The 24,141-nt window shown below is 46.0% G+C and overlaps 1 long non-coding RNA gene across 1 annotated transcript in view; it reads left to right on the forward strand.

Annotated features, from left to right (window-relative positions):
* Positions 1-18,677, forward strand: part of LOC106728071 — a 97,567-nt gene extending 78,890 nt beyond the window's left edge. Inside the window, exons 4-5 of the long non-coding RNA XR_001364315.1 lie at positions 15,095-15,129; positions 18,225-18,677. This is a non-coding gene — a long non-coding RNA (uncharacterized LOC106728071). The remainder of the gene's footprint in view (positions 1-15,094; positions 15,130-18,224) is intronic.
* Positions 18,678-24,141: the final 5,464 nt, after the last annotated feature.

Genomic DNA, 24,141 nt, shown 5'->3' on the forward strand with positions numbered 1-24,141 from the left:
TTTTTTTTTGCATGTATCTGTCCAATTTTCCCCACAGCATTTATTGAAGAGATTGTCTTGACTCCATTGTATGTTCATGCCTCCTTTGTTGAATATTAATTGAGCAAAGTGGTTTGGGTCAATTTCTGGGTTCTCTATTCTATTCCATTGATCTATATATCTGTTCTTTTGCCAGTACCGGGCTGTTTTGAGAACAGTGGCTTTGTATGGAACTCTTTTGTCTTAGATGACTTAGAGCCAGGAAATTGGACAAGATGACTTCACACAATTCTTTCTAGATATTTAACACTATGAAAAACACCTTCTCTATCATCCCTTCAAGTTCAACATGCACAGGAACAAACCTCTGGACACATCATATCTCTGCTGGGCATGAAAGGGGCTTGACTAATTGGTTGTCCTTTTCAGCTGCTTTTTCTTCTGTTCATTAAATCCAATATTCTTGAGTGCGTACTTAGTGCAAGGCCTAAGGTACTTTAAAAGAAACTTGGAATATGAATCAACCATCTGTGAGGAACTCACCACCCAGGATATTTGAGACATGTGACAGGAGATCAGGATAAAAAGCTAGGGTGCAACTCAAAACACTAGAAGAAAAGTCAGTAGCCAGTGTTGGTTGAGTACATGAAATTAATCATACAAATAACACTTCTGAGCAAGGTGATCATTTCAGGCTTGGAGTGCACTTGAGCCCAATCTATAAGAGTGTGTATGTGGAGGAGGATGGGGGAAGATTTGAAAGACAGGAAGGACCAGGAAAGCCAGGAGTTGGAGTGGCATGAGCACATTTTAGATGAGGAGTAGTAAAACCATTTGATAGGTAAAGTCCAGAAAGGTGGGAAGTAGATGAGCAAATTGGAAACCTGGTTTGTAGGGGGTTCTAATATCATACCAAGAGAATTTCATACATTTTCCTATAGGGAAATTGGAGGCTTGGGGTTAATACAGTTTGGAGAAAGTAGTGTTTTAACTAGATTAATCAGATGACAATTTTAAGATAATGTATCAAGAGAAAAGATGTGAAGTAGACAGACCAGTTAAAAGGCTATAGCAATAGACCAGACATGATTACTGAACCAGGAAATGGAGTATAGTAGGAATGGAAAGAAGGAACTGATTGAGAGAGATTGTGAAGTAAAGAGCGATAGAACTCAGTGGCCAATGGGAGATGGGGTTGCAAAGGAGAGAGAGGAATCATAATGGGCATCCTTTTAAATTTTGTAAGTATTGATCACTGGTCAGCTATATCCAAATTTGTAGACAAAGGTGTTTCCTCTGCATCTGAGCCTTGCCGGTGCATTTTCCCATGGACTTAGCTGTGTAATAACCATGCCGGTGTGCGTATCCAGGCGTTTCTCTATTATACTCTAATGTGAGTTGTTACCAAAGGAGTATCCATGTGAGGAAGTAGCCAACAAAAATCCATAGATAGGTGGGCAGGCAGATAGATAGATAGATAGATAGATAGATAGATAGATAGATAGATAGATAGATCATGATTAGGAGGAAATAGTCAGTACGTATTGATGTCCTCGTCATAGGCAAGAGAATCTCTGCAAAAAACTGAACTTGAACTCTAGTTTCCATACTGAGTTTGGTTCCTAAGAGAGGAAAATGCAAGCTATTCCCGGGGCTTAGTTATTAACTCAGAGAAGAGAAAGCAGACCCGGAAGCTCAAGGGAGAGCTGTGCTCCAACTCAGGCCCCATCTGAAGGGGTGGTTCTGCTGCTACAATGAATGAGTGTCTGACCAAGTTTGAAAATAAGGAACTTGAAGTAATGAGATCAAATGAGGGAGAGGTTGGCATGGCACTGACCTTATATTCCAGAGAGAAAGGCCAACTTCTCAGTCAAAGTCAGACTGATTATGTGGCTTGTGTCTTATTTGGAGAGAGGCAGAAAATGTCTTACCCTAATTCTCCATGAAACTCTAGATGTTCGATGGAGACGGGGATGGAGGTATCCACTCATTTGGAAACAGAACTTGGCCTCAGGAACCACTATATTCTGCAGAAAGTGCTTGATGTGGATGCACTTCTGTGAAAAAGGATAAGATTAAACCTCAGTTCAGATATGAGTAAAGGCTGGAGAGAGCTTGTTAATAAGCTTCTTATCACAGTAAAAAAATGGGGGTCAATGGCACTCATGGGTCTGGGCCTTTGGAGTTGTGTGGGCAGAAGGAAAGAATCTGAGGAGCTGGAGTGCTCAGCAGAGGGTAGATACAGAGCAGCTGCCATAGGTCGCCTCCTTGAAAGACCCCCACAGAGGCTGGGAGCCCGAGCAGCATGCCCGCCTATGTGGGGAGAAGCAGAGGTCAACTGTAGAAAGGGAGGCTGTACTGTCCAAGGACCCCACTCCTACCTGGAATGCAAGTTTCCACCAGCTTGTCACCAATTCTGCCTGGGAATGTTCCCTGACCAAGGAGCAGAAACTGATCCGGGGCATGCTGACACCAGAGCCAGAAGTGCAGAACCACTATGGTGCAGGGATTCTTCTAGAAGCTCTAGGGACCTGCCAGGGCAGAGGACTGTCACATGGAAACAGGAGGATATTAGCTGTAATGCTGCCGCTGCTGGGAGGCACTTGCTGAGTGCTTGTAATGTGCCAGGTATTGGACTGAGCTTTTTATACCTTCTGTTGCCTTAACACCTCACACTGAACTTATGAGGCACTATTATTATCCCCAAACGAGGAGACTGAGGCTCAGAGGTTAAAAAAATGTGTCTATATTTGCAGCCTGGATTTCTCACCACTGCCAGATACCTCAGATGACTCCTCCCTCCCCCCGCTTTTTTTTCTTGGTTAGGGGAAGCACAGAGGCACAGACTAACTGATGCTCCTCTAGGCTATAGGCCTCTCCCATGAGTGTTTGCACTCACAAGCAGAGGTCTTGAACAAAGCCTGTGCACAGCCACGTGAAAAGCTTTACTCATCTTCCAGACACCTCCCTGAAACAGGCAAAGAGAGGAAATAAACTTGCTAAGCTTCAGATGCAGGCACCGGCCCCGTCAGAGGCAAGAGAGTCTCTGCAATGATGAGAAGCACTATCATTTTAACCTTGTTGTTGGACTAAACACAGTTTACACTAGTGATGAAAAAAAAAAAAAGGGAAAAGATTTGAGATGTAGGATGGAAAGATAAACTCTTGTCCCTTAGTGGCTATTAGAAATATTGCCAAAATACCATGAATGTGTGAAAGATGACATGATTATATTTGTTTTTCCACTGGGCATTTCCTACATTGCAAGAATTTACAGGGGCAGAAGTCCTCAGTGCAGATGTAGAGCTGGAGGGGCATGGAGGGACAGCCAGCAGCAACATGCCCAGACCCTCCTCTGAGGAGGAGGCCCCACTGACTGAGCCCCAGTCTGGGATGGATGCAGGGCAGGTGGCTTTAGGCACATAGTGTGCCCAGTTGCCAACACCTGCCAACATCTTCTTTATTTCCTGCCTCCAGCCACCTGTTCTTGGGGCTGCTTTGGTGGCAATACCTTGCCCAATGTTTCACTGGGATTTGGTATCAGATTCGCATCCCCTACAAAATTTGGAACACGAGAGGGTGGCTCGGACAGCCAGGAGGCACAAGGAGAACCAGCTGGCGTTCGTCTGGCTGCCCCACCAAGCGCCATACGCAGAAGCTTCCAAGAAGTTAGAGCCACCGACCTGGCCCCAAGGAGCCGCAGGGGGTTTAGAAAAGAGCAAGGGAAGAGACACACAGCATGTGGTTTAACTGAAACCAACCTGAAATCCTTCTTGCAGCCGGGCAGTCTCAGGACTGGTTCTCCTGGAAGAGGCACCATCATCAACATCTGAAGGCCCAGTTGCAGGAAGTTAGTCAGGGCTCAGGCTGCTGAGTCAGGTCTGGGATGCAAACTGTGTAAAGGCCTGGGGTTAAAACAGGATATGGGTCCAAAACTCCCCTGACCTGGCAGCCAACCTCATGAGCAGTAAGTAAATTTGGGCTTTGATCCCTGGAGAAACTTGCTAGCAGGCTTGCTTGTAGTAAGATAGGACAACAACTATTGGGGGAATTGGGGTCCAAGATTTGCTCATCCTCTGGTAACATTGATTCTTCTTGTGGAGCTCAGTACAAGGTCATGCATCTCAAGGTTATGAGCCGATACCATGGAAGTGAGCTGGCCGGATTAGGCTTCACTTTCCATAATGGATCCATATGTCTCCAATACAGATGTTAAGAGAATTAGTCACATAACATCTGCAAATCACTTACGGTGTCCTGAAGAGAGAGGCTGCATAAATAGGTAATACAAAAGTAATCTGCCCTGTGAAGTTAGTGATGTGGAGCCCTTGCAGGAGTAGACATGAGGGCCGTATGCCAGCAGTACTGAATTGAATTACGGTGACTTCTGTGTCTACCAAGAGAGTACTTGCGTCGCTGTGTTCCATATTTAAATTTAGGATGCAAATGGAAAAACAGTTTTTACAACTCTAAATACACTTTCTACTACAGAGAATAGTGGCTGAAGCAAAAGCAAAAAATAGCTGCTCGCACCACAGCTTGAGAAAATGTAAATCTGAAAACCATCGTTTTTATTTGCATGCTACCAAATAAGGACATTGGGGAAGCAGTGAGTCACCAATATTCCAGCATTTACCAGATTCCAACAAGAAGCAAGGGCACTCTTTAAGATGGTATTCTAACATTTACATGAAGCTCTCCCCTGAAATGTAACCCTTTCAGTTCCTGTCTGAAAAATGGGCCGAAACACAACTGTACAGAACAGCGAGGGTGCTGCTCCAATGAATGATTTCAACACTTTCAAACCCTCGGGAATATGGGAATCATACCTCACATCTAAAGAGCAGTTTAGGCTTTTAAAAGCACTTTCACCTACATCATCTCATTTGATCACATTTGATTCTCACAAAATCCTTGAGGCAAGGTGTTTGTAAGCGTGTGGCTGTCATAGTAAAATGTCACTGAACTGTGGGTCTTTTTGTAGAGACAGGATGAATCACTCTAGGGAGGAAAAAGGAACAAACAAATGAAAACGAGGAGATTTAGAGATCTAAGCTCCCTGTTGACATGGCCCCTGTATACACCGAAGCTCCTCACGTACCGAAAGGCAGCAGAAAGGCTTAGGAATCGCTTGCAACCCAAGTGTGTTTTCTTCTTCTCTAAGCCTTTAGAAGACAGTTTAAAGAGAGTTGGGAATGTTCTGGCCTTTTGTTTTGAAACTTCCTCTGCTTGTTGTCTACTTGTCTGCTGACTGTGAGATCAGGCTGTGTGCTTTAAACAGACTGAACAACCTCTACGCAGGCGTTGACGACAGGTTGACTTGCTTTGAACGTGTGGAAATGTTGACTGAGCTCCTCGAGGATGTGAAGATTCTTCTGTCTCCGTGTGACACGGTGAAGAGTTTAAAGGAGAGCGCCGTCTGTGGCAGCCTTTTTGGGAAGGCGGCAGAAGAAAAACGTCTCTGTTCTACAGCACGACCAGCTATCTGCATCTCCCCAAGGATTTTTCATGAACCTGAGAAGGAAATCTGTTATTCTGTTTCCAAGGGCAAACCACCTTTGCCACGAAACCACGGAGCGCGATTTCCAAAGGTGGAAGACATTTCTTCTTGTGTTCCCAGGTTAGCAGTGGGCCAGCGCGGAGCTCAAGCCCTGCATCCCAGGAGAAGCATTTTCTGGAGAGTGTGGGGAACTGCTGTAGATTTAACATACTAACTTACAGCAAAGTAACAAAATAAACAAACGAAGGTGACATCACATTGCCCCCTGCTTCATTGTACAGAGGGGAAGGGATGAGAAGGGGAGAGAAGAGAATTGCCACCAAGCAAGGATACTTACACTCTGCCTCCCTCCCACACCCTGAGTTGTCATCCATGTCTGCACAACACAGCTCACGGTGTGCTTCTCCTGCCAGAAGGGTGGCCGGAAGAGCCAGCAAGTGTGTGTGTGTCTGGGGGTGGGGGGGTGGGGCCTAGTCACCAGGACATCAAACAACAGGTTATAATAGAAACCAGGGCCCAGGAAACAGGTTTCTGGCCCTGCCTCCATCTCTAATTATCTGTGTGACTTTGGACAAGGCATTCCACCTCTTTCATCTCTATAAAACAAGGGGGTTGGGCTAAGTATTCTTCTCCAAGGTTTCTAACAGCTCCTAAAAATTAGGATCCTTTTGGTAAGCACTGTGTAGGGAGGTTGTGAAGCGAAGCATAATTATCCCTGTGAGCTGTGAAAGAACAGACCTTGGAGGTGGTGTGAAAAATAATCCACCAGGAATCCTTGTGATGGGTTGGAAAACTATATAGAAGCATCAAATTGTGTGCAGCGTATAACATGAGGGGTATGAGATGTATGAGCCAATATAAAATGGGGCTCATATGGAAAAGCCCACATCTTAACACAGAAAAGCCTGGCTTTTGAAGCTAAGTGGTGCCCTATTCCCTTCTACAATCTCTCCCCATGATAATGTAGCACCTTGTGCACACAATTAAATGTCAGCCTCAGAAAACATTTCCCTTGGCTTTGTTGTTCCAGAACGGGATTCTTTTGTCTTCACTATAATGGATATGCAGAAACAATGATAGAACAGAGATTTTTTTCTAAAGCGATGACAAACACACTGCTTGCTTCCTCCCTCCCTCCTTCCTCCTTGTCCCCACCCCCCAAAATAAATCATTGTTCCAAAAAAAAAAAAAATCCTATTGTCTATTGTCCACGGAGATCAAGATCTGCCTAGGAACAGCTCCGGCGGCTCGCAGCGGCCCCGAGCGGCCGGTAGGTGGCGCACGAAGGCAGCGCAGGCGGAGCGCAGGCCGATCTGGGAGGGGGTCTCGCCGCCACCACCCCGCCCGCCGCCGCCTTCCACCCCCGCCTCGCGTGCTAATTGCTGGGTACTCTACTGGGACTTAGGTTAGGGGAAAGGAAAGCGGGAATGGGAGGCGGGGAAGGGAGGTGGTGAATCCGGTTCCGAATACACAAAGCCTCCCCATCTCCTGATCTCCAAGGAGCCTAGCGCCCTTTCTCTCTCCTCCATCCCCTGGGCCAAGGATCCGACCAGAGCAGCAGACAGACCACTAGGAGGAAAATGGTGATCTGGGTGTGAGCCCCTCGCGCTGCTGTGCCGGGCGCCCTCCAAAGCCTGGACACCTCCCTCCCCAGCTCACCCATCCGGGGCATCACAGCCCAGGCCCACCCCAAACGCTGTCCAGGCGCGTGGGGCTGCTTTCCGACTCCGGAATTGCTGAGGTCAGCGAGAGGAGACAGGTCCCCATTACAGGCCAGGTCTCCAAGCCGCAGGGCCCCATGTGGGTGCCTGGGCCCAGGTGGCGCCATCAGCAAGCCTCCTTACAGGAGAGCGGCAGCTATCCTGCCTCTCAGGCGTGGGGACTGGAGCTGTCAGTTCATGCACCCTCCAGACACCCAACCTCTGGCTGGTAGAACATGGTGTTAAGATTCCTGAGGGCCTTAAAGTCAGAGGCCGGGGTTGGAACCCTGAGCATTAACACCTGGGTCTGTGTGACCTTGGGGATGTTCCTAAACTCCCCAACCCTCCATCTCCCCAGCTTATCTCATAGGAATGTTGTGCAGATTTTTAAAAAGTGGTGCTTAACTTAGCAGGAGGCCATGGTTGCAGTAACTATTATTATTAGCAACCTGCCTCTCCTTGGAGGAGGAGGGAGATGCGTAATCTGCTGCCTTAAGACAGATCTCAAAACCCTGTTGCCTAGACTGAGGAGAAAGGGTCTGAGAGGACCATCCTCAGACTGGTCATTCCTAATGCGAGGTCCCATCTGCCCCGGGCTGCCCTCAGCCCCCATCCCTCTTCCTGTCCCTGAGGCTGGGCTGTCACTGTTTTAGACCCTCCTGTCCTTCCTCTCCCTCCTCTCTCTGGTTGTATTCCCCTACTCACTTGGAGAATTCCTAGAGAGTGGACAGCATGGGCTTTGAAGTCAGACATACCCATGTTGGAATCCTAGCTCCCCCAGTTGCCAGCGGGGAATTGGACCAGTCATTTAGCCTCCCAGAGCTTCGGTTTGCTCTTCTCTGAAACCAGTGGTCATGATACTTAGCTCACTGGGTTCCCGAGAAGACTAATGGAGATAATGTATATAAACTGCCCGGCTTGTACTTTTCCTCCAGTAAATTTTAAAATTTCAATTTAACAGTTGAAATTAGGTAAGACTGTCTTACAGAAGATAATGGAGGTTCACTGAAATTTCCACAAACGCCCATCAAAGCTGAACCCAGCAACTGCTAACAATTAGGTTCTTTACGCCCATTTGAGTCAGCAAGGTTCATTTGCCCTCCAGGAAAAGAGCAGAAATCTAGTGAGGACACACTCTCCCCAGAGCCTCATAGGTATACCTCAGACACTTAAATAGGCTTATTAATTCTTTGGGGCCACCAGATGCCCATTTTAGAGCAATACTCCAGCCGGAAGGTTCTTGCTTTGAGATGCATTCTAAGCCATGGTGTGTGCCTTGCTGACGGGTGATTCCATGACCCCTTCTTAGCACTCATCACGTGTGCTGCTACCCAAGCAGAGGTGTGGTGGCTGGGGTGTGGCACTGAGCCACCACCTGCCTGAAGTAGGCAGGAGGTCAGGAGCTGTTGACTTTTCTCTGAAAGGACACGGGCATTTCCATGAGCATCTGATTTTTGTGACTCTTGGGAGAAGCTTAGTCTTTGGGCAGACCAATTCCCATGGGCAGTGGAAGGACCAATAGGTAGGTGTGGTAGCCCACCTCTAAGATGGCCCCCCAAAACCCTTGCCTTCTGATATTCATGTCCCAGGTAGTCACCTTCCATGTTAAGGAGGACTGACTTATGTAACCAAGTGAATATTGTGAAGTGACAGTGTGTGACTTCCAAGGCTAGACACTGTGACTTCTACTTGCTCTTTCTTGTATCACTCACTGTAGGGAAGGCTGGCCACCATGTCATGAGAACACTCAAGCAGCTATATGGAGTGGTCCTCTTATAAGGAACTAAGACCTTCTGCCACCAACCAGCCCCAACTTGCCAGCCTTGTGAGTGAGCCATCTGCTTGACGTGCAGCCTCTAACCCCAGTCAAACCTACAGATGACTACAGCCCTGGCCAACATCTTGCTTCATGAGAGACCCTAAACCCAAACCACAGTTAAGCCATCCCTGAATTCCTGACTTACTGAAAACCTGTGTGAGATACAAAACATTTAGGTCTGTTTGATGTGTATCGATGTTACATAGATGACAAATGCATCAGCACTACCAAGAGCCAGGGCTTCCATTGCCTACAGCGGAGCTGGTAGGGAGGGTCCCACCCCCTCACTTGGTCAGCTCTGCTGGTTCCATAAAATGTCTAGGCTCTAAAAACCTCTGTTGACCTCACCTGCATGCCCCACCTGCAAAGGATGGGGGCGGGCATCAAACTAGAATCTCCCAGGAGCACCAAGTTCACAGTAGCCCTAACCCTTTGTTTGTTGAGAAGGGTTGAGAGTAAGTCATCCCCTCCCTTCCCTGCACCTCCTCCCCGGACAGCTCTGGTGCTTGGCCCAGGTCTGAAATCTCCAGCACTGTCACTACCTTTTTGGTCTTATTATGAGTGTGTCTGTTCAGCTGTGCTGGTTTCAGCATGTCACAGTGAAGTGCGAGCACAGGAGAAGAGGCTCTGTCAGATCTTTCTCTCTTCATGTTAGAAGCCCGATGCTGAAAAGCCGGTAGGTCGGGTGGGAGGAAACAGGTTACTATGTCCTGAGGGGTGTAGAGCCAGGCTACAGGATGGATCAGGTGTGGAAGCTACACTAGTCAGGTCACTGTGCTGCTTCCTGGAGTTTCCCTGGTATTGTCTTCGGTTATCTGATGACGGAAATGAGTGGCTGAGTCTCAGCCCCTAAAAGTGGCAGACTCACTCTTGTGCTCCAACTCTCTAGTAGGAACCTCACTCTTTCACTGTTAATCCCTGGGAAGAATCATGTGCTCAATTCAAGCAGAGAAAATTAAAATGATTTACTAGATGGTAGTATTCAGCTGACCAAATGCTACTTGAAATCCTGTTCTTTCACGATATATCTGGCAGTGAGTATAGTTAACTCATGATTTTGTTAAGTCTAAACATCTAAAATATCTGACTGGGCATCTGTACCATTCAGCTAGAGGTCTGTGGATAATTGTTTTGTGTAAACACTTATAGCTCCTAGATCTAGGGCCATAACAGGGTTGGCTTGTCAGGAAACCTCAACCTCTTGTAAGCCATCCCGATCCCCTAAAAATCCATTTCTTATTTTTGATGTGATTCTAAGGTTCAGTTTTTTATTTTTTTCAGAAAGTTTTATTTCTGTTGTATTTTTAGATTCCAAAGTATTTATTTAAGGTGAACAAATGATACAGCATACACAACTGCTGGAACTGCTTTTTAATTGAGAACAAAAAGGGAGTACCTGGGACAAAACGATGCAATTACCACACATTGTTTTCAGGGAATTTTTGTCAAGTTTGTTTATCTTATTGTTAATGTGATGATACAGCAATCCTTGGAAAAAGAATAACATTTGCGTTAAAGAACAAATCTAGATAAAAATGGAAAGCAGAGTTAGCACAACCCACAAAACCTTCTTCGGGAAGAACTCTTGAAGGAAAACCGACTCAGGTTCCACAGAAGAATGTGGCGCAGTCGTGTCTCCCTTTATAGTGCCAGAGTGTTCCTGGACAGAGGTCTCCTGACCTTATCAACTCATCATCTATTTTTTGATGTGATTTCTATTTTCAGGATCTTGTTTCTCCCTTTTGTTTCTGATGCATTTGGTCATTGGTGCCTTCTACTGTGGTCCTATCATATTCAATGTGACCAGCACCCACCTGGAGAGTTCACTATGGTGGCCATGAGTCAGACGCAAGGTCATTGTTCAGCCAGGAGAAGACCAGAGGAAGAGCTCAAGGATCCACCCACTCCAGTCAGAAAAACTGGAGATATGTGGAGTCTGAAGGATGACCAGTTTATTCCAAAGGATCTAGAAAGGAACTAATAAACTATCAGTACCTAGCCAAGCCCTGGATATTTTTTTAAAAACAAGCATAACAAAAACTTTTTTATTCTATTGCTAAGATTTCTGATGTATAGCCTAATTAAAGATAGCTATCCAGTGCTTATAAATTTACGTAGCTCAGCCACCAACCTTGTAAGAGTAAGGAAAAGAAGAAACGGAGGGTATTTATATTTCATTGATAAATGATGGAGTTGAGTATCTCTAAACATGTGAATTTTTCCTATTCAAAAATTCTGCAGCATAAATTCTATAAATGACTTTACTCTGACATCAATATTCACTCATTCAGTCAGACATTCAACAATTATTTAGATGCCTAGTATGTGCTAAGCACAGAAATGCATCAGTGAATAAAACAGACATGGATCACTCATTACAGTCTATAGACAACCGATCCCCCACAAACATGTATAAATATACCCACAATTGCATACATTCTGGAAGAAAATTGAATGGATTCAGAGATAGAGTATAACACAGTGTGCCTACATAGGTAGAGGGATTAGCAATGGCGCAATGGCCTCTCTAGGAAGAAAGCATTTAAATCAACAACTGAACAATTAAAAAAAAGAAAGTCAAGTCAACTTTATCCTGGAATGTGCTGACATTCCAGGGAAAACACACACAAAACCAGTGTAGGCAAAGACCCTGGGAGACGGGGGGAGTGTAATGTGTTTAAAGAAGAGTAGAACATTATGGATGCAAAATGTTGCAGACTAGAGAACGCGCTAAATCATAGCCTCTCAGGGTTTGATTGGGTAATTTGGTCTGGCCACCTGACCAGTTCTTCAGTCCCCTTCACAACAATCCCTCTGAACAGCCATTCCCCTTATGCTTGATTCTTTTCATGAGAGGGAATGTACTACCTCTTGAAGTATCTGTGACAGTTTAGGTTAATATGAATTTGTTCCGACCAGGAAGGAGGAGCTGGAATCATGAATTGTAGTCACGGGTCTGCACCTGAGAAAATTTCCAAGTTGAAGTGGGAGAAGCTACTAAGATAGCTGTGTTTGCCATTCTTTATTAGGCGGAGAGCCAAGGACATACAGCCGGCTTTCAAGTTCATCGTTATTTTCGGGAAGAATGAACTGAGAATGATAAGACAGCTCTCACAAACTTCCCACACTTTGCAACTATAGTAAAATTCGTGTCAGTATCCTCCTGGCAAACCAGTGACTGCACAGCAAGGTCAGTTAGACTCTTGAAAGACAGCCGTGTGCTTGGGCCAGGGTGATGAAGTGGGAGTGACTTCCTGTGGTATTTGTGGTACATCACGTAGAGGAAGTGCACTGTATCCACCAATTTTACAAAAGTCTTTGATAATATGAGTTGATTTACACACAACCTATAATATTGACCTGACTAATAAAGAAGCTCAGTGGGATTCCACAAAGATTTTGCCAGTTATTTGAAAGAATCCCCCGTAGCCAGTCCATTCCACTAATAGTTGAGACTGGTTTGAGTGTTTATTTGTTCCCAAGTACATCAGGACATCTAAGTTTCAAGGTCTTTGGGAGGTACTTCCAAGCTACATAACCCACAGGCCTTTCTTCTTAAAGCCATTTATGACTGCTAAGCCACCCTACTTGAGACAGCCTCCAAAGGATTTTGGACCATCTTGCATAGTTGTAATATTGTTAAGGGTATGAAAAGTCAAAAAGTTGACCAAAATGAAATGCTAACCTGTGCAATGAAAAGCCTATTGGCAGCCAATAGGATTTTACCTCTGATATACAAGAAAAAAGCCTCCATTGACTTTTGCTTCTCAGCTAGCAGTAATGCTCTAAAAATATCAAAGCAGTAGGAAAATAAAGCCAAAAAAACAGGATATCTTGGTGAGACTGTCAGGTGGAGTATGGTGCCTATGTGGCACCTGGTTCTAGACCAGACAAAATAAAAATCTATAGATCAGTGCATAAATGTCACACCCAACTTCTTGAGCCAGTTCATGGGATTGCCTAGTAGACCTGCTTCTCATTAAAGGATAAGGACAGATCCATCAGTATGCCTGGAACACAGCCAGCCCACCAGGACTGAAGGGATGACCACCGGGCCTACCAAATGTCAAGAAGGAATGTCAGCAGGATGCTCTTAAGCTGCCCCTGTGGTGGGTTGAAGCAGGACGACTCTAAGGAGTAGGCCAAAGGATTCCTTTCAAGATTTGCTGGAGCACGACTTTCGTGATGACTTGTAGCTATGGCAGCTTGGCAGAGAGAGCAAGAGACCTTGCTGGCCAGCAGCAGGGAGAAATGAGCACAGGCATCTGACAGCCAACTCCATGAGAGAGCCCATCTGGAAAGAGCAACCGGCCCTGTGAACAGGGATTAGAATTGTGAGCCATAGGGTAGTCCTTGCCTTTTATACAACATAGAAGCAGCAGCCAGTTGTGCAGTATGGTGTAATAGTTCGGCACCAGGTTCTAGAGTCAGGTTGCCTGAGTTCAAATCCTGTCTCCGTCACTTACTAGCTGGGTGACCTTAGGATTGTTTCTTAACCTCTGTAAGTTCATTTCTTCACCCATTAAATTGGAATAATGATCATACCTACTAATGATTTATGTATGTTGCCTGTTAGAACAGTGTCTTTCTAAGTGCTCAATAAATGCTAGCTCTAGAATTATTAGTCTCTATGGCTCCCCACAGGAAACTAGAGATCATATTGTAGTCTGCCATTAAGAGGTCCGTGTTCATATTTCTGCTATTTACTACTAAATAGGAACAACAAATTATTAAGAATTTTTAATATCAGTTTCTTCTTCTGTCACATACAAATAATAATACTACATGGGTTTTATAAAAGTTAATGAAATAATAGTCATGAAACATCAACAATTGGGCCTGGTATGCTGTTGGACCTCAGTCAGTGCTAGTTATTATTATTTGCTCTGATTGCCTAGAGTCTGGCAGGGCTCTCTGGTAGAAGTTTTTGTGATGAGAGAAGTGATCCGTGTCTGTGCTGCCCCATATGGTAGCCACTGGGGCTACTGAGCACTTGAAGGGTGGCTGGTGCAACTGAAGAACTAAACTTGTCATTTCATTTAATTTTAATTTATTTTAATTGAAATATTCACATATGACTTGTGGCTAATGTATTGAACAGTGCATGCTGGGTTGTTCAGGCCTCATCCTGCCCCCTCCATATCCTGTCTACGCTCATGTCATGTCTAACTGTTGGTTATTAGTATCTCTAACCGGGGTTGGACAAGAGCAAAGAGAGGATGTGAAACCCGATTTTGGCAGGTTGGTATGGTGGCATAATAGAAAGAAAAAGTCAGTACTGAGTCTATGGGAACCATTCCATTCCCATTTCTGCCTACTGTTCTTGGGCAAGTCACTTCACTGCTTCCTTGGATAAGAATAACACTTTCGTTAAAGAACAAACCCAAGGGCCAGCATCCCTGGGAAGGAGAGGTTTGATACTGAGATGACTTCAAAGGTCCCACCCATCACATGATGACTAAGGGGAAAAGATAAGAAATAGTACACAAACTTGATTAATTAAGTCTTAAGGTACTGCAGGTTACATTTAGTTGTGTTTAGTGTCTCCCAATTTAAATGTGGTGTATATACGTGTTGGTATACAAATACCAGTGAATAGACAGAGATAAAAAAAGAAATTGAGGCCAAAGAGCAATTAACCTTGGGGCAAAGAAAAAGGATTTTGATGAAAAAGGACATGTGTCCTTGGGAGCAGAGTGTTCCTGCCATATCCCTCTGCAGTGGCCTTCCAGCCGTGTGGGTGAGAGTGGAGAGTGCTGGGGAATGCTTGGCTGGTAAGGGCTTTGGATACACAAACCCATGCTATGATTTATTGTCTCCTACTGAGAGCAAAGTGGAAAGGAGACTCTGCAAATCAGATCTCCTAGAATCCACCCTGGGTAGAAAGAGCACAGGACAAGGAGCCTGGAGGCCATGTTCCTCCTCTGGGTCTGTGGCTAACCAGCTGGATGACCCACATTTAATCTGGCTAACTTCTCTGGGCCACAGTTTAATCTCCTGTGCAAAAAATTGGTTGGACTCTACTCAGACCAGCTTGGAAAATCTGTGGTTGTGTTTAGAGCCCCTGAAATTTCAAAGATGCTTTTTTTTTTACAGGAACAGAGTGTGATGAATTACAACAGCAAAACCAGGTAACAATTCCCTCAAAACACACACACACTCACTCACATCTTTTTTAATCTTCTGAAGGGTGTGGTCATTCCCTTTTCGTTATGACCCCCTTAGTCCCTATGAAAAGCAACTTATTAAATGAGGGGATCCCATTTGCTCATAAGTATCATTCTGATTGATTAGCCTTGACAGTACCCAAAGAGTTTTCTAGACATTTTTAGAGAGACAGAGCAAAGTAATTCCTCAAACTATCAGGGAGGTGGTGATGGTGTGTGTGTTTGTGAAGGCAAAATGAGAAACCTCACCCCCCGGCTTCTATGAATGGTGAAATATAATACACTGTTCTCATTTGGGGCAAGCTGATTATTTGCAGGAAAAACCAACAGACTTTCAGAATAGAAAAACCAGGGGCTGAAGAAAATCATCCAGGATAATTGAGTTTATTAATCTATTTGACTTTAAATCTTCTTTCCTCCACCAGTTTTATAGTCTCTAAGTCCACAAATTGTTTTGAAACTCAACCCCTCTTCCTCTGCTTCTCCCAAGGCTGCTGCATGATAAATAGCTCAGCCTGCCCTCCCTGCTCTCTCCCCCATTTCTTCTCACATTCCTCTCTCGCCTTGTCGATTCTTTCCTGAGAGTAGGGTGGGAACGTCTACCCAACAGTCCACTTGCCTGGGCCCTGTATCTAATAACACAAAGAGAGAGTGTTTTAAAGGAAACACTCAGGGAGTGATTCCTATAGACATACACATACCTTTTTCAGACCAGAGGTCTCCTGGAGGCAGTACTAGCTGGACCTTGACCCCTAATAACATCAGGTTGAGACTGAAGAGCCATAAGCAAGGGCAAGTCTACCCTTATGTTTGCCGTTTCTGGGTCCTCCGGCACCTCGTTGGTGAACAAGCTTCCCTGCGGTGTCTACTTCCCAATGAGTCTGTCCCATTGACCTCCCTGGTCAGCAGAGGCTCTCTCTTTTTTTGTTGGGGTCCTTACAACTCAATTTATGGCCCTTTTATTAGGTTGGCAGGTGCTTTAAGTGAGGGAGGAAAGAAGTGGCATGATTTGCATGGAGTTTCAGCTCAGGAAAGAAGTGGAAGAACGTATCCAGTCATTTTTTGCATAAAGGTTGCAAAAATTCTTCAGGGACCGCTGAGAAGAAGCCTTGTCTTTGCTTCAAGCCTAGATTTCTGATGCATTAAGGCTAGAAGGGATTTCTAGATCATGAAAACTACTGATAGGAAAAGGGGCCTAGAGAGAGAGGTGAAACAACATGCCCAAAAGATCAGACATTGCAGAGCTAGTTAGGAGAACCCCAGGACTAACGGCTGGGTCAACTGATTTCCTCAGATCTCACAGCACATGCACACACACTCTCTTTTTCTCCCTTGATCATCTTCAAAAAGGACCTTCTTTGGTGGGCCTAAGGAAAAATAGTAATCTCTGAAAGAGACAAAGGAGATTGACAATCTGTTTGCTAGCTTCCCTTTCTTTCTTTTAAGATATTCAATATTCTGACTTTGCCCAGGAAGTAAAAAGAGAAGAAAAAAGATAACCAGCTACCTTGATAAACAAAACAAAGCAATAAAGAAAACTGCTTTTTAAAGGAGTGTGTGTGTGTGTGTGTGTGTGTGTGTGTGTGTGTGTGTGTGTGTAAAACCAGGGCCATATATCTTTTTCCTCTGATTAAGCTAAATAAAAATGTAAATGACCTTCCCGTTGAGTGGAACACATAGAAAGGAGGCCTTCTTTGCTTATTCCAGCCCTTAAAAAGCCTAAAAATCAGCGTGGGGACAAATGATTCACTCCACCGCAGACATGGGTCTCTGGTCTGCCCTGTATTCTGCGAGACCATCTCATTTCCTTTGGGCTTCCCCCAGCTCTGTCCCAGCCCTTGCCAAGTCTCCTTTCATTATTAGTCATTCTAATAAACACTCCTAATAAACACAAGCCCTATAAACCAATCCAGGGGGCTACTTCTGGCTCCTGTGCTGTCTTTAGGGAAAACTGATACCTGCATTAACTCTTGTCATTTGTCCTGGAGAAATCCAGCTGAGATCTCTAACATATTTGGTCGCAAGCTGCAATATAATGGACATGTTTAGTGTACATGCTCTTGTTAAATGGAATTTGCATTCCTAACTGAACTAAAAATGCTTAATTATTAATAAGTCCCCCAGGGATTAGTGACATTTGGGATGATTTATCATGCTGTATTTATCATGCTGTAAATACTTAACAACATAATGTGTGCAGTGGTATCTAATTCAACCTTTTTCATTTCAAAGAACATTCCCTCCCAATTTGTTTGGACTTATATGCCATGTAGATTGTTCCCTGAGCATGCAGCCCTAGGTGAAGGTAGAGGGGCGTCTCTGAGGAATGGGACGGATTGAAGCTGGGGCTACAGTGCAGTGCTGGGGCTACAGTCCTGGGAGGTGGAATTGGTTTGGGGTGGACTACAAGCCAAGTGCTTCCATTTAGGTGGAGGCAATGGTGGCAATAAACAGAAGTTTCTGGAAAGATCTCAGGACTATGGGTCACAGGACCAGGAGCTAAGCTTCCAGTTCTGCACCAATTTACCGTGTGACTCTGAGCGAATTACCTAACCTCTCAGAGACGGAGTTTTCTCACGTATGTGGGAGGGATGATCACACATTCCTTAGCCGCCTTATTAAATTGTGTGCGATGCATATGAAAGTGCTTCCAACAATTAAAGCACTTTATAAGGAAGATAGCCAAAGATGGGATAGAAGGAAGTAGCACTTCCTAGGCCCCCTCTATGTACTGGGTGGGTCGTGTTCAATACTTTTACAAACGAAGTCAGTTAGTCTTAGCAAAACTATCTGAGATAGGCCTAGTTGCCCCATATGCAGAGGAGGAAATTGAGGAAAATCTCTAAATATAAGCATAGCATCAAAATTCAGTCTTTAAATAGGGTAAGTGTGTAGCAGGTCCTGCCATTAGGTTTCTATGATCTTGACCTGGATTGGTCAGTGATAATGAATTTTCCACTCATGACTTCCTGTTTCTGGCCATCACCGTGAGACCCGCCGTTGATGCCATTTCTGCCCTCCACAGTCTCAATCATTCCTTCTCCTCCATTTCTGTTCAGGCCCCTGTGTTCTGTCCCCAGGATGGCGGACATCCCATTCTCACACAAATGCTTTGTACAATGCGGGTCCCGATTGGCAGTGTTGGCCTGGAGATGAAATTCTCGATGGCTGTGTATGAGAGAGAAGAGTGGAGCAAGATTGGAGCAAGAGACCAGAAGCCAGTCTATCACCTGTTTCTCAGGGACCTCACTTCACCTCTTTAAGTTTCAGTGTCTCCGTCTGTTGGTGGAGAGTGACACACAGCACCTTCACTCTCAGAGTCGTAAATGTCTTTGTAAAGCACGGGAGATGCTAGAGAGGCCTGCAAGACCCCATGGTTCCCTTTATGTAGCAAAATAAAACCCCATCTGATAGTCTAAAAATTATAGAACTTTTTTTTAAAGAAGATGATCTTATACCTGAAAAAGCACTTGCATTTTTTTTTAATTCATCAGCAGATGGTGTTCCATAAAACCCACTTCAATGGTTGGACTTAAATATTTGTTTAATAAATAAGCATAAGCATGCACAAGGAGCTGTGGCTGTTATTATTACTATTCATTTACTTTTCAACTACAAAATGCATTTTCATACTAATTTTGACATGTTTAGTGTGCTTATTCTCCCCACACACACAGACACACACACACACAATAGAATTTCAGAGAGTGGTATCGGCACCCTATTTTATAGGTGATAAAACTTAAACCAGAAAAAGTAAATGGATTGCCATGTCCCCACAGATAATTAGGGGCAGAGTTAGGAAAATAGTCTAAATCCCTTTTTTTAAAAAACTATGTTTTTATTGATTTTTAGAGAGGATGGGGGAGAGATAGAAATATCAATGAGAAAGAAGCATCTATCAGCTGCCTCCTGCACACCCCCCACTGGGGATTGGGCCTGCAACCTGGGCATGTGCCTTGACCAGGAATCGAAGTGGCGACTTCTTGGTTCATGGGTTGATGCTCAACCACTGAGCCACATCGGTCTGGCTAAGCTAAGCCTTGTCTCAAACTCCTTTCTTGTCTCAAACTCCAGTGCTAATCCCTCTAGCTTCATTTTTTATAATCCTGGAAACTGAACTTCTCCGTCGTTCTGCCGTCTACATCATTCCTCCCACACACACGCACTTACTGCTATAATAGGGCTACAGTGCCTTCTCTACATTCCTCCCCGGGGGAACGGAGCCCTCAAAGGCAAGGCTCTCATCCCTGATCTTCTCTAGGAAGGTTTGCGGTCAAGTGAGAGCTCAGACATGACTCGTTAAGCTTGTTCCTCATTGCAAGCTCTAAGAAAAACCTGCCAAAAATCACATTAGTGAGTCACAGGGACCTCCAAACTGCTCTAAGTGGAGGAGCCAGTGAAGCTGCACGAGTAACTTTCGGGCTGAAATCGCCCCGTCGTGATGCTATTCCAGACATGCGTTTGCTTTGAACATGCTTCTAAAGTGTATCCAGGCTTAGGCATCAGAAGGGAAAGTGTGGATTGAACACCAAAAGAGCACTTTAAATGGGCACCTTTTTCTGTGGGGAATTAAAATGCAGAGGTTATCAGAGGCTGATGGCACTAGCTCCATTGTGAATATCAAGCATGTCAAACTCATGGCCTGTGGGCCACATGCCTCATTTATTTGGCCCGTGTTAGCCTTTGAGTTTGACAAGCTTGGTTTACACACCTTCACAAGGACCTGGGTTCTCTGTATGCCCGTGGTCAATCCAGGTTGCTATTACAGTGCCTTTCAAGTGAGCACCCCCTGCCCGGTACCACTTGGCAAAAAACAAATGTTCTATTGAGATTTTAAAACATTGAAACTGAGAAAGCTGCGCAGGGGAACCCCAGCACAACAGACGGCTGCTGGCCATGGTCTGGCTGCCGAAGCTCCATCAGTAAGAACAAACCCTCTTGAAGGTGCTCCTGTCTGCCTGCCCCACTTGAGCTATGACTGCCAGGGCCAGCATCCCTGGGAAATTGCCCTGTAAAATGAGCAGCTCCTTTTCAACAGCAGAGTCCCAGCTGCTCCCCACCTCCGAGGCTGCTGTCGGGCATGACAGAGTGGCCAGCTGGGCCTGGCTCGCCTCTCTCCCTGCTGAAGGCCTATTAGGAGTCCGAGCTGGGAGGCACAGGTGGGCAGAAGCAATGTGGCAGCCCCAGGTGGCACACCTGCCCTCCTACCTGCCTGGTCTTCTCCAGCTTTGGGTTGAGGGGGTGGGTGAGTTGAGGGTTGGGTGTCCTTTGCAAGTGGATCAGTCTCCCCTCCTCTTTCTGGGCAGCATCGTGCACCTTCACCCACCTTAAAGCCCTGCCTGGAAACAGGACACTGAGGCCAGCTCTTCCCCTAGGAGCCAGAAGGGCCCTATCTGGCCCAGAGCCAGGCTCTGAAGAATTGGCACAGGGCAGAGAGAGGTGGTGGGTGGGGCAGGGAGCCTAGTGTTACACATTCAAAGCCTAATTTCGGATCAGAGTCATATTGTAGCCAAGCCTGAAAGATCACCGAGGCCCCCAGATGAACCCACAGCTCTGAGGCGGGGCCTGGGCGCGTCCTCATCTCTCTTGCCCACATGCTGCTGTCCGTGGGGAGGTTATGTTAGGCTTGTTTGGATTTTCACTGGTATTTTTTTAAAGCCACATCAGTTGGCTTTTTGCCTCCTGCTAGCTGAGGGACAGTGCACGTTTCCTACCCCGATATCTCTGTTCATGTTCACAAACTGCCCAGCTGAGACGCCAACCGGAAGCCTGGGCTCCTCGTGCTGCTGCCTCCCTGCGTTAGGCCTGGGACTGCCATCCTGCCTGAGGTGGCCCCAGCACAGACAGCAGCCAGCAGGGCCAGGGCAGCTGCAGGTGGCAGCTTCCTGTTAACAATAAAAGCGACTCTCGGATAGGGAAGAGCGAGGAGACCAGGCAGGCACTGGCCTCTGGGAGCCACAAGAGAGAAAGGCTGCTCCCTTTGCTTCCAAGGGTGTGGGCAATTCCTTCGGAGAATTTGCTGCTGCCAAGAGCCGGCTGTCGCCTCCCTGGAACTCGGGGTATCAGGAAGCTTGTTTGCAGAGCTGGCCAGCCAGCAGCCGGAGCAGCTGGTTATAATTATGCGTTGCAGCTTCAGAGGAAGTTGCTGGCTGCTGAGCGTGTGCTGGGCCTGGCTGCACACTGGCTGCTGGGCTTAAGGGAACAATGGAGATAGAAACCAGTGGCAGAGCCGAAGGGGAGGAGCAGGACGAGGGTGAAGACAGGCAGAAAGAAAGGGCGCGAGCTGCTCCCAGCGCTGAATGCGGAGAAACCCGCCAAGGATCCCTGCTCTTGTTCCCAGACTGAGAAACAAAGTCTGTGGCCCCCTGTGAGCAGCCTCCTGACTTCGTTTTAAAAGCGGTACCTGCTGAACGCTGTATTTAGAGAAGTGTGCCTGGCTGACAGACTGAATAGCACTTCTCAGCCTGTTTAATCTAAATTGATGCCTCACTGCAGCAGCTGGCTACGGGGAAAAACAAAAGAAGTCGTGATGAAAAGGCAAATCGCTCCTGCCTGGAAAGAACTGCTGCCAGGGCTGCAGCTCGGCATTTCAGGGCCCTGCTAAACGCTGGGAGGGAAAGACAGACAGCTCTGCTGACGCGAAATGTGGTAAACTAACAAGTTGTTGTTTTGTGTGTGTTTTTTCCTGGATGGAGAAAAACTTATTAGTGTCTGGTTCCTTGTACTCTCCTAGATGTCTTCAGTGTTTCCTAATTCGAACACAGCAGGAAAATGAACGTAGGAGGGGTGGGACATGGGGTCGGGGCCGTCTTCCCCGCTGCGCTATTTGGGACCCCAGCACTGATACCATCCGGATCTTCTCTTCAGCTATAGGGGTGGTCACATCCACGCTGTCCCTCTGTCAGCAGGTCACCTGCAGTATCTACAAGGCTTGGCGTCCCCAGCAAAGTATTCAGAATCCCACGGTTTTCCCAGCTCAGGAAACAATTTCAAGGCCCTGAATCAGACAAGTGGACGAGCCTGAGATTCCCGTGGCCTCTCCATGACCCCTCTGCACTTGTACAACTCCTGATTTATGTTGCTTTCAAAGTGGGGGTGGTGGTGGCTTACCTGGTACTGGGCACCCTTGATGTAGAAAACTGACAGCCACACACAATGACACATTACTGGCTTGGCTCATAAATGAGGAGGCAATTTCATTACCTTTCCCCCTTGTCCACTGCCTAGCACAAGATGTCTTGAAATGCTATCAATCAGTAGGCGTGAATGCAGAGACGTGCCAGCCTGTACGTGGGCACGGCAGCCTCGTTCCCTAATGATTAATGAAAATAAATGATGACACCATTCTCTTTAGGAACTGATGGCTAGGATCTCCTTATTACCTGGGTGCAGAGATTATGGCGACAGGCCGAAAGGATTTTTCCAGAAGGGTCCAAGTAGGCAATATTTTTTCTTCATTGTTCTTCTTTCTCCTCCACCTGAGGTCTTAGTTTTCTAAACACTAAACACACACACACACACACACACACACAATTCCTATAGCTCTGCTGTTCAACACAGTAGTCACTTAAGACAATTTAAATGAATTAAAATTGATAATTCAGTACTTCAGTCATTCTAGGTCCGTGTCACCTGCTCAGCGGCCACGTGTGGCTCGGCGCTGCCACGTTGGCCGGCACCACATTACAAAAAGTTTCCGTCGTTGCAGAAAGTGCCGCTGCGCAGCCTGTCCTAGAGCCTCTGCTTGCTCTTGTGGCTCAGCACTCCTGCTCCTTTCTGAAGAAATCCTCTACCAGAAATTCTGAGAAAGGTGGAACCCATTTTTCCTTGCCCACAGCTTGGAACTGATGAGCTCCCTCAAGGCTCCTGAGGGAGAGCTCCCGAGTCTGTGCGGGCAGGACCTTTTGGGTAACCAGGTGTGGCCTCCCAGGCACTGAAAGGACACGGAGGCAGCAGGAGTGGCTCAGGCAGTCTGACCCCCACCTCGTCCTTCCGGTACTTCTCCTGGACAGTTCTGAGTCATAGCCAGGAGGAGCTATTAGGAGGCCAAGGGGTGGGTCAAGGTAGATACCAGGGCGTCTCTGTAAAAATTTGCACAGGAAACAGAGTGATTGCTGCTATAGAACTACACGGTGTGCCTCTCTGCTCTAGGAATTTCTGCCACCAGGCTTGGCAGGTGGGTGGAGATGCACCGAGCAAGGAGGCCTGATGCAGCTGGTGGGCCTTCAAAGCATCCCCGGGGAGAGATCATACCCACTACCTGGAACCAGCCGCTCAGGTCCTTTGTGTGTGTCGTGGTGGGGGCAGGGATCAGGCCACACAAAACTTACACAAATAAACCCAAAGGTATGCTGAAAGCACTGGCTCCCTACTGACTGCAACCAGAGGAGACAAAAGATAGGGTATTTAACACTTTTACTAAAATAAAAAAAAATTGCACCCAAACGTTTACTGACTTTTTAATTTTCTAGTTTAAAGTACAACCTTGTTGGCATATGGTATATATGTTGAATATTTTAAAAATTGTCATTTTAAGCTCCTTTTGGCAAAATTTCCAAATGGGCTTTCTTCTCATCTCTCAGAGGAATGATAAGCTATAAAGCTTATTAGCAAGTTGGACAACCTGAATACAAACTGTATCCTGAGCCTCCCGCACTTTAATTTAAGATGAAAGTGTCCACGGTGCAGGCCCTGTGACCACGGCATGATTCACAAAGTCTCATGGTCTTGTATTCAGCTCCATTGTGGTGAGGGTATTGGTGCTAACAGTGCATTCCTGGAAGCAGATAAACAGGATATTACCCAAGTCGCTCTCTTAGTCCAAGCTACTTCATCACAAAGCAGCCGTTGTGTGTTACAGCCACCAACCTGAGCTATTGACTGGCCTGATTTCCCCCCCACACTTTTTTTTTTCCAAGGAATAAATGTGGGCCTGGCCTTGTTTGAAAGTGAAAGCTGAAACAGGGAGGGAGA

Source organism: Myotis brandtii, unplaced genomic scaffold, assembly GCF_000412655.1.
Source record: "Myotis brandtii unplaced genomic scaffold, ASM41265v1 scaffold53, whole genome shotgun sequence".
In the NCBI taxonomy this organism is placed as follows: domain Eukaryota; kingdom Metazoa; phylum Chordata; class Mammalia; order Chiroptera; family Vespertilionidae; genus Myotis; species Myotis brandtii.